Raw genomic sequence first — 11922 nt, forward strand, 5'->3', positions numbered from 1 at the left:
TGAAAACTGTCACACCCCAAAACCGGAACGGCGGAAACGTTCTGGAGTGGATGACGTCATGTCAAGTATCACAACACATGCATATAGTAATTGAAGTACAACAAAACATTGCATTAATAGTAATAATTTTTACATGGTTACATTACAATACATCAAAGTAATACAGACAAATATAATAAGTACATCAAGGTAATAAGCTATCTTCGTCAATAGCTCCGAGATGTACCTGTCTAATGCTAACCTGAGAATACAAGTTATTTGAAAAGCGAGTATCAACATTTTTACAAATGCTGGTGAGTTCATAAGCATTTAGTGACGTTTTTACTCAAATAACTTTAATAAAAGTAGTAATTTAAGTGTTTACTGTGTATTAGAGTTCTTTCCAGAAAATCCTATATTTTCTTTATTAAAGCAGCCTTCTACCAAGACTGGTCAGTGTTATGTGGTAAAAAGTAGTTTTCCCTTATTTTCTATCATTATCAAAATACTGAATTTGATTATTAAAGAAGCAAGAGACGACAGGAAAATAACATATGCCTCAGCAGTGAGGACTGCTGACTAAGGCAAGGAACCATAGACTCCAGGAAAGTATCAACCGAACGATACGCCTGGTTCAGTTTAACAAGTGGAGACACAAACCCCAAAAGGTACCAAATGAAAGGTACAACTAGTAAGGTCTAAAACAGTGAATACAGACCGCAGACAATATCAAATGAAAGATACGTCTAGCAAGGTCTAAAACAGTGAACACTGTGAATACAATAAATACAGTGAATACAGTGGATTCTGTGAATACAATGGATACAGACCTCAGACAGCATCGAAAGAAGGATACGTCTTGTAAGGTCAACACAGAGGAGACAGACCCCAGACAATATCAAATGAAAGATACGTCTTGTAAGGTCAAAACAATGTTACTCTGAAAATGAATTACCAGCATACAGTGTAAATTGCTGGCGAAATACCGTTACCTTAAGGCCAAAGAATTATAAGGTAACCCGAGATACTCGTAACCATACTGACTAGAGTACCAGACTCCCTACAAGCATCTATAAGATGTGACATTTGTCACCCGTTGGCTTGGTAGGCCGGGACTGTAGCTAGCAGTCTGGGTGCGGGGTTGTCAATCCCATATAGATCTATACACACAATGTCCACTCTCCCTACAGGAGACTCTGGTTACCAACTAGACGACGCAGAAGGCTGTGTCCTGAAGATGCATCCCAAATAGTGGGTAGAGACTTCCAACTAGTGGGTTTCTAATGTAAGTGTTGAACTAGAGGTAGAGACTCTTAACTGAATTGACTGAAGTAACCCGTATGCCTAAGCTTGTATACATAGTATATAACTAATGAATCAAATGACCTTCGGATGGACATCCGATCCCACCAGACCACATCTCAACGAAGAAAAGGAAATAGGGCGGACAAGCCTTCCTAAGTCCTTCAATCATTATTTATATGCCTCTATACAAGCACCGACATACATCTAACTACGCTTGAGTGTGTATCAAGTAGAAGTGATTCTTGTGAAGTAGGAGTGTCTAACAAGTGAAGTAGGAGTGTCTAACAAGTGAAGTATAAGTGTCGAATAAGTCTAAGCGTATCGCGAAGTAGAGATGACAACAAGTGAAGTAAGAGCGTATCGAGTATAAGTGAAGTAGAGTCGATCTCAAGTATAAGCGAAGTAGAATCGTATAACTAAGTAAGAGTGTGAATAAGTATAAGCGTCATCAGGTATAAGTGACTTCAGGTATAAGTGAAAGCGTTACAGAGTAGGAGTATAAAATAAGTATAAGCGAAGCAGCAATATTTAACAAGTAAAGTATACGTCGAAAAGGGAATCTTTGATGAAAAACCTTTATACTCGGGAAAATGACAATTTGTATTCTTTGTAAAAACATGTTTGAAAGCCTTTGGAAATCCTTCATAAACCAGTTTAAAATGAATTTAGATAAAACAGTACAAGTAAGAGTTTTGAATTAAATGAAAATCTTTTAGAAAACCATTAGAGTGTCCTACTCAGTAAAACAGTGTATAGTATCGTAAAATCTTGTGCATGCGGGTTATCAATCACATGTGATTGATATGATAACTGGCATGTTTAACTTGTATTCCCCCCTATAAAACATGTAAAAACATTATAAAGGTTCATTCAGGGGTATGAACTCACCTGGTGTAAGTAGGTCCGACGAAGGTGCTGTTTGGGCATTCGGTGTCACGCAAGGACTTGAACACACACAATGACCTATTTAACATATGATAACATATGTTTACATACAATTAGTATATTTAATACTAATTAAACAAATATACGCGCTCACTGGAGCGGAAAACACTTTGGTTAAGTGTTTGGGTGTCCCGGGTAGCGTCTAAGGGTGTGTATGGCTAAGGAATGGAGCTTACTATCCAAGAGTACACTCCCAATGTTGAGTTTACGGCCCAGGGACATCTCACCATGAGTTTACGGCCGTAAACTCATGGTGATTGGTTCTAGGGTGTTTAAGGCTTCTACTTGCATCATGGAATTATTCTAAGCACTTTTCCTAAAAGGCATGAGTGGGTTTAAGGCTTCTAAGGGCACTTTATAGGCGTTTACGGCCTAGAGACACTCCTATGGGAGTTTACAGCCGTAAACTCTCAATCTTTGAGTTAAGTGATGTTTTAAGCCCCTATTACCTTTCTAGCAATTTCTAATGAAGTGTGATGCCATTTTGGGGAATTAAATCTATCATTTGGATGTGTTTTGGGGAGTTTACGGCCTAGACACTTGCTTAGGCCATAAACTCCTTTTTAGCCCTCCATTTCATGTGTTTAAGCCCTTAAATCCTTCCTAGCATTTTATAGAAATAGTCTAAGGTCATTTGGGGGACAAAAACCAACATTTTGGCTTGGTTTGGGGAGTTTACGGCGTTGGTATAGACCTGGGCCATAAAATCCTTTTTCTCCTTTAATTTGATGTGTTTAAGTGATCAAAACCCCAATTACTAAGTCCCTAAATTATGTGTTAAGCCCTAGTGTGGTTTGGGAGTGTTTTGGAGGCATTTAGACAAGGTTTTGAGGGGTTTATGGCCTAAGCATGTGCTTGGGCCGTAAACTCACTTTTATGCCCCATTTCATTGTGTTTTGATGTTTAAACACTCCTAGGCTAGATCCCCTATTAGTTTCCAAGCTTAAGGGTAAGTTTAAAGGCATGTTTGGCACCATTTTAGGGGTTTACGACCCTAGAGTGTTCCTGGGCCGTAAACTCCTTATCCCATGCCTTCTTGGATGGTTTTTGGGCTATAACTACAGCTAGTAATGTTTAGAACAAGCTAGGGTAAGCGGACTTATAATTTGGAAGCGTTTGGTTGCGGATTCGGGGCGAAAACGGGTCTAGAGAGAGAGTGTAAAAAGTCTCCAATGGACTCCACTCACCCTTATATAGGGTTCCGGGTCGGGGCTCAGTGGAATTCTACCCAATACTGCCGTTAAACGGGGCTTTTGGTTGCACCCGATTTAGTGGTCGTAACAATAAAACTTAACATTTTCCAAATGAATGGAAATGTGTGTCCTGTGTTTTTATTTCCTTTTATCACGACTTAACGGTATGTTAAAGGTAACCAAATGAAATGTTTATTAAATTGACGCCCTCAAATTAACAGAACTTTTATACAGTGGAATACTCCGTTAACGGTAACGGGGAAATGTAACGGGACAACTTGGGTTGTTACATCATCCCCCCGTTAGAGGGAATTTCGTCCCGAAATTCAGGTCTAGGCAAGGAAGTAGGTATGAATGGCCAAGTAGAGGTAAGAGAGTACTTCCTATACGGTTGTCCTCGCATTCCCAAGTGAACTCCAGTTTGTGTTTGTCATTCCAACAGACCTCCACGTATGGGATGCGGATTCCGTCTAGTGTAGCTAGTGGGTTCCAACTGGTGTATCTACAAGGTTAGGATTCTCGATGGATTCTATCAAGACGAGTGAGGCACGAAGAGTGATGTCGGGAAATCACATATCAAGTCTAAGAAGTGGATCGATCGGGTGTGAATCTTGTGGTATATCTGAAGGTAGTAGCGGCCTGAATAGGGTTGGACCAAATCTCCATGGGGATTCTCATATGGTCCTAAGCTCTTTGAATGGTAGAGCTTTTCAGTACCTAGAACATAGTGTACTTCTATTGCAAGATCATCACTGGTGTGATCGCCATTCCAAAGTTCCAAATGTTCTCTCCCGTGCTGTGTGTGTAGTCCTTCAGGTTGGCTCTTGGGAAATCTCGAGTGGTCTTTGATCTCACGTTTCCTGTCATTTGGCTGATAGAGGCTTTCTAGATCGTCGAGTGGGTCACGTGACTATGGTTATCGGTTTGCTGAAGAGTGTCTATCTCAAGCTTATGCAAAATGGATCTGCACTAACGAATCTTGAGATACGGAAACCCTGAGGGTCAGGGAGATAGGGTTTCACCAGACGAGTGTTGGACTATTTCGGGAGGTGGTTCTACTATCTCTGCGTGAGACGGTATTCGTGGAACACCTAATAGTCCAATTAACCTCTAAGACTTCGGTTTATTCTAGTGTGGAAAGCGCATGTTCCTGCATAACCCTTCGACTAACACCAAGGCTGGTGTCAAGCCTATAACTTCTTCGGGATCTGGGTCATGAGGCTCAACGCAACTACTATCGCACTTTGATCAAGGATTCTTGGCTGTGAAGGTTATCCTGTGGTTCTCGGTATCCTAGTGTTCACTTCAGAGAATGAAGTCTATCGTCTACAGGGCGACGGCGATTTCCTCCATACGAGAGGGTGGAGGATGATAGGCACTGCTCGTCTATAACTGGGTGGACGAGGTGCATGAGTAGTGCGAGCATAATCTACAACTACTCCTCCGAAGGTTCTGAGCTTTCTCGATCTAGGTCAAATCTAGTGGGTATAGGGTCTCCCGGGGGATTCTACGGAGTATGCTTCGGATGGTGGTCGTCTTCTTAGAGTATCTGCAGTGTCGTTTACTTCGGTGTTTATCTGACTACGAGGGGTCGGTCGACGGCGCACGGTACCCTCTCTTGGGTACTTCGGAAGGTTTGAGATAAGAGGGACGAGTGTCGGATCACATTTTGATTATTTGTGTTAGGTTTAGGTTCGGGAGAACCTTCATTTGCCGACATGGCTATGGAGAAAGTTCTTTTTACACAACACTAGGGATGAACACATGGTTGCGCGAAGCCAAACCATGATCAATAGGGTCGTCGAAGTTGGCACACTTCGACCTGATATAAAGTGAAGATCGATAGAGTCATGTGCCGAAGAGGCACACAAGTTCTAGGTGTCTCGGGTTTCATCCTATGTATCACTACCGCGGATACTTGGACCGATAGAGTCGACGCGGAACTATAGAGAGTCCTAAGTGTTTCCAAATAGAGTATCTTTTCATGAACGGATTCTCACGAGGCATTTCTATAATCGCCTCACATATACCAGTCATGTATATTTAAGGTGGGGAGGACTGTTGACTGAGCGACCCCGCCCTAAATCCACAACCAAACGAGGAACAGGAAATGAGGCGGCATTCGCTCACTCTAGGTCTGTCCATCTTAAATATACATGGCCGTAACGTATATGTTTAGCCATTATAGTTTTACCTAATGAATTTTAAATTTTATAACAGTGCTGCGACTTTCGCCTTACTGGGAAGAATTTACATTTGAATTAGTATTTTATTGTTCTTAGTTTAGTTATCCGAGATCGAGAGACGTACCAAAATCTAATGAGTTCCTTGCCGCTTCTCCCTAAGCAGTAGTGTCAGGCTCCTTCTGTGTCTTTGTCCTTCGCTTCGGTTGGGCAGTCCTTCTTGAAGTGTCCCATTTCACCACATAGGTGGCAAACTGTACGGGTCACCACATTGGTGGTTGATGTAATGAACTCAACCGGGGTTCTGCAGACGCGAGCAGTATGCCCCACCATGTGGCACCTAGCACAATAGAGTTCCCGGCAGGCACCATGATGATGGTAGCTGCACTTGCTGCAGTGGGGAAGGTTTCCTAGGTATGGTCTTCTTGGAGTCGGGAGGGAAGGATTGACAGGGGTATAGACTGCCTCCGCTCGTTGCCCTTCGGAAGGTCCTTGAGCCGAGGTACTTCCCTCCTCTATCTTGAGTTTTCTCTTTAGTGGGTTCAGTGGAGGTTCTTGGGTACCTGAGTGTGGAAGTGTTGGTTGCTGCTGTCTATCGCCAGGATTGGAAATCCCAACAGGGCCCTTGCTAACATTGGCGGTGTTAGCATTTAGGTGAGCCATGACAGCTGCTACGGCTGCTGAGACTGCAGCTTGGAACGTAGCTTCATCGAATAAGAGAGCAGGTTTCTTGCTTGTGGATTGGTTACGCTTCTTCGGTGGCATGGTTTTCCTACACGGAAAGGAATACAAGGTAATGAGAGACGATGGTTAACCCTAGACATTTCTGTCCTGAACGCATTAAGCATAAATTTTTCCCGTGCCTCGGGTACTGGTTGTCTGAGGGCCGAACTACATCCCTATGATGTAGTCCTGGTAATCGAAGTGAGTGTATGAGTATCGAAAAAAGGCCATAAGATGCGAGTCGTTCCTACTAAGTTACCTTTATACTGGAGAAGGTTTCACTCTCTGGCCTGGAAAGATTTGAGAACAGTTAAGAACGAAACTGTGGAAAGAGAGGCTCATGAAAGCTCATGACTAAGCACTGTCAATAAAGGTGCGAGGATCCGCCCTAATCGTGTATCTGGCAACGGGAAACGACGATTTACCTAACACATAGCGTGAGTAGTGTAACCACTAACTCACTAAATTGTATTATTTTAAGGGTGAATTATCGTGACGAATACGAGGAAAAGACAATTCCTGGGTTCCTGTACTGGCTCCCTCGGTCTGCCTCGTATCTTTAACTGGAATCGGCGTTGGTTTCCTTCGGGTAGTTTCCTAGGGTTCTCTTCTCGTTTGGACATATTGAATTTCTACTCCGCCTTCCTTCTGATTCCAACTCTGGGTGTCATCACTTCATGATTGATGACTGGGAATCTCCGAAGTTTAGGCGAATCTCTCACCACTGTCCCTAAAGAATATGGGCACTTGGGGCATTCAATAGTCTCGGCCCAGTTCATTTATTTACGAACAGGAAATCTTCTCAATGAACCTCCTCGGGGTCGGAATCAACTCTTCTGTCAAGCACTGAAGTGGATAGGGTTTTCTACAGGGTTCGTGCGAGAATGGAAGTGTCTAAAGAATCTTAAGAGATTATTAACATTCCATTGGATGATCCATATTGAGTCCTACTACGATTACACAGGGTATACAAATCATATATAACTTAGATCCGATAGGCCTTCGAATATGTGATACTACTCGGAATCCACATCCAAACAAGGAAAAGGAAGTAGAGCGAAACCACACATTCTTAGCCTATGCGATCCTTATTATATATAACCTTGGGAGTACACCCTCTGTAGTTGTAGGTATATCAATAAGGATCTTTTTAGTTATTCACGCAAGGTTGTTTATGTTTTCTAAATTACCCCTATGGTATTTTAATTCTTGTTTGTTTCGTATCTTCTGAGTTTCATCCTAGGATTAGTGTGAATCTTTTAGCGTTCTAAAATACTCCTATAGTATTTTAACTTTATGTTTGGCTCTAGCAGTCCTAGTTGGTAAGTTTCAGACCTGTTGTACACCACTATCACTCCCGAGCACACGTCCATCGCATCTCGGATAAATGTAGTTGATCAGGTTACATTTATCCCAGCTTACGATTACATAACTGCCCAGGTTTGACTGTAGTGCTCAACACCCGAAGACTTTTATTATTGTTCTTCTTGTGATACTTTTGTTCGAGTGTTTAGATTCTGGATGTTATTATACTTTGGTAAAATATGGTTATATTTTAAAGTATAATTCTTGGTCAGAGTGTTTTATCCCTTTGTGTTTATAGGTTGTATATATTTTATGAATTGATATATTAGCTCACTATAAACAATGCTCTGATACCAATCTGTCACACCCCAAAACCGGAACGGCGGAAACGTTCTGGGGTGGATGACGTCATGTCAAGTATCACAACACATGCATATAGTAATCGAAGTACAACAAAACATTGCATTAATAGTAATAATTTTTACATGGTTACAATACAATACATCAAAGTAATACAGACAAATATAATAAGTACAGCAAGGTAATAAGCTATCTTCGTCAACAGCTCCGAGATATACCTGTCTAATGCTAACCTGAGAATACAAGTTATTTGAAAAGCGAGTATCAGCATTTTTACAAATGCTGGTGAGTTCATAAGCATTTAGTGACGTTTTTACTCAAATAACTTTAAAAGTAGTAGTTTAAGTGTTTACTGTGTATTAGAGTTCTTTCCAGAAAATTCTATATTTTCTTTATTAAAGCAGCCTTCTACCAAGACTGGTCAGTGTTATGTGGTAAAAAGTAGCTTTCCCTTATTTGCTATCATTATCAAAATACTGAATTTGATTATTAAAGAAGCAAGAGACGACAGAGGAATAACATATGCCTCAGCAATGAGGACTGCTGACTAAGGCAAGGAACCATAGACTCCAGGAAACTATCAACCGAACAATACGCCTGGTTCAGTCTAACAAGTGGAGACACAAACCCCAGAAGGTACCAAATGAAAGGTACAACTAGTAAGGTCTAAAACAGTGAATACAAACCGCAGACAATATCAAATGAAAGATACGTCTAACAAGGTCTAAAACAGTGAACACTGTGAATACAATAAATACAGTGAATACAGTGGATATAGACCTCAGACAGCATCGAAAGAAGGATACGTCTTGTAAGGTCAAAACAGAGGAGACAGACCCTAGACAGTATCAAATGAAAGATACGTCTTGTATGGTCAAAACAGTGTGACTCTGAAAATGAATTACCAGCATACAGTGTAAATTGCTGGCAAAATACCGTTACCTTAAGGCCAAAGAATTATAAGGTAACCCGAGATACTCGTAACCATACTGACTAGAGTACCAGACGCCCTACAAGCGTCTATAAGATGTGACATTTGTCACCCGTTGACTTGGTAGGCCGGGACTGTAGCTAGCAGTCTGGGTGCGGGGTTGTCAATCCCGTATAGATCTATACACACAATGTCCACTCTCCCTACAGGAGACTCTGGTTACCAACTAGACGACGGAGAAGGCCGTATCCTGAAGATGCATCCCAAATAGTGGGTAGAGACTTCCAACTAGTGGGTTTCTAACGTAAGTGCTGAACTAGAGGTAGAGACTCTTAACTGAATTGACTGAAGTAACCCGTATGCCTAAGCTTGTATACATAGTATATAACTAATGAATCAAATGACCTTCGGATGGACATCCGATCCCACCAGACCACATCTCAACGAAGAAAAGGAAATAGGGCGGACAAGCCTTCCTAAGTCCTTCAATCATTATTTATATGCCTCTATACAAGCACCGACATACATCTAACTACGCTTGAGTGTGTATCAAGTAGAAGTGATTCTTGTGAAGTAGGAGTGTCTAACAAGTGAAGTAGGAGTGGTCGCAAGTGAAGTATAAGTGTCGAATAAGTCTAAGCGTATCGCGAAGTAGAGACGACAACAAGTGAAGTAAGAGCGTATCGAGTATAAGTGAAGTAGAGTCGATCTTAAGTATAAGCGAAGTAGAACCGTATCACTAAGTAAGAGTGTGAATAAGTATAAGCGTCATCAGGTATAAGTCACTTCAGGTATAAGTGAAAGCGTTACAGAGTAGGAGTATAGAATAAGTATAAGCGAAGCAGCAGTATTTAACAAGTAAAGTATACGTCGAAAAGGGAATCTTTGATGAAAAACCTTTATACTCGGGAAAATGACAATTTGTATTCTTTTGTAAAAACATGTTTGAAAGCCTTTGGAAATCCTTCATAAACCAGTTTAAAATGAATTTAGATAAAACAGTACAAGTAAGAGTTTTGAATTAAATGAAAATCTTTTAGAAAACCATTATAGTGTCCTACTCAGTAAAATAGTGTACAGTATCGTAAAATCTTGTGCATGCGCGTTATCAAATCACATGTGATTGATATGATAACTGGCATGTTTAACTTGTATCCCCCCCTATAAAACATGTAAAAACATTATAAAGGTTCATTCAGGGGTATGAACTCACCTGGTGTACGTAGGTCCGACGAAGGTGCCGTTTGGGCGTTCGGTGTCACGCAAGGACTTGAACACACACAATGACCTATTTAACATATGATAACATATGTTTACATACAATTAGTATATTTAATACTAATTAAACAAATATACGCGCTCACTGGAGCGGAAAACACTTTGGTTAAGTGTTTGGGTGTCCCGGGTATCGTCTAAGGGTGTGTATGGCTAAGGAATGGAGCTTACTATCCAAGAGTACACTCCTAATGTTGAGTTTACGGCCCAGGGACATCTCACCATGAGTTTACGGCCGTAAACTCATGGTGATGGGTTCTAGGGTGTTTAAGGCTTCTACTTGCATCATGGAATTATTCTAAGCACTTTTCCTAAAAGGCATGAGTGGGTTTAAGGCTTCTAAGGGCACTTTATAGGAGTTTACGGCCTAGAGACACTCCTATGGGAGTTTACGGCCGTAAACTCTCAATCTTTGAGTTAAGTGAAGTTTTAAGCCCCTATTACCTTTCTAGCAATTTCTAATGAAGTGTGATGCCATTTTGGGGAATTAAATCTATCATTTGGATGTGTTTTGGGGAGTTTACGGCCTAGACACTTGCTTGGGCTGTAAACTCCTTTTTACCCCTCCATTTCATGTGTTTAAGCCCTTAAATCCTTCCTAGCATTTTATAGAAATAGTCTAAGGTCATTTGGGGGACAAAAATCAACATTTTGGCTTGGTTTGGGGAGTTTACGGCGTTGGTATAGACCTAGGCCATAAAATCCTTTTTCTCCTTTAATTTGATGTGTTTAAGTGATCAAAACCCCAATTACTAAGTCCCTAAATTATGTGTTAAGCCCTAGTGTGGTTTGGGAGTGTTTTGGAGGCATTTAGACAAGGTTTTGAGGGGTTTACGGCCTAAGCATGTGCTTGGGCCGTAAACTCACTTTTATGCCCCAATTCATTGTGTTTTGATGTTTAAACACTCCTAGGCTAGATCCCCTATTAGTTTCCAAGCTTAAGGGTAAGTTTAAAGGCATGTTTGGCACCATTTTAGGGGTTTACGGCCCTAGAGTGTTCCTGGGCCGTAAACTCCTTATCCCATGCCTTCTTGGATGGTTTTTGGGCTATAACTACAGCTAGTAATGTTTAGAACAAGTTAGGGTAAGCGGACTTATAATTTGGAAGCGTTTGGTTGCGGATTCGGGGCGAAAACGGGTCTAGAGAGAGAGTGTAAAAAGTCTCCAATGGACTCCACTCACCCTTATATAGGGTTCTGGGTCGGGGCTCAGTGGAATTCTACCCAATACTGCCGTTAAACGGGGCTTTTGGTCGCACCCAATTTAGTGGTCGTAACAATAAAACTTAACATTTTCCAAATGAATGGAAATGTGTCCTGTGTTTTTATTTCCTTTGATCACGACTTAACTGCATGTTAAAGGTAACCAAATGGAATGTTTATTAAATTGACGCCCTCAAATTAACGGAACTTTTATACAGTGGAATATTCCGTTAACGGTAACTGGGAAATGTAACGGGACAACTTGGGTTGTCACAAAAACCCTATGTACTCACCAGGTTGGGAACCTGACCCATTAAGTTTATTTGTCTCATAGGTGTTGATTCGAAGCTACATTACACTGAGAGATTAAAGGAGATGTAACATCACTAGTGTAAGGTCTGTTTATGCTTATGTTTTCGTATTGACGATGACATCCCAAAGTTTTAATATAAACTAAATACATTTCTTCGGAAATGCTTTGATAATATCTTTATCATGTTTTTCTGGGAACAAATTCCGCA

The sequence above is a fragment of the Lactuca serriola genome, chromosome 2 (genome assembly GCF_051521515.1).
Source record: "Lactuca serriola cultivar US96UC23 chromosome 2, Lser_US96UC23_V15, whole genome shotgun sequence".
NCBI lineage: Eukaryota > Viridiplantae > Streptophyta > Magnoliopsida > Asterales > Asteraceae > Lactuca > Lactuca serriola.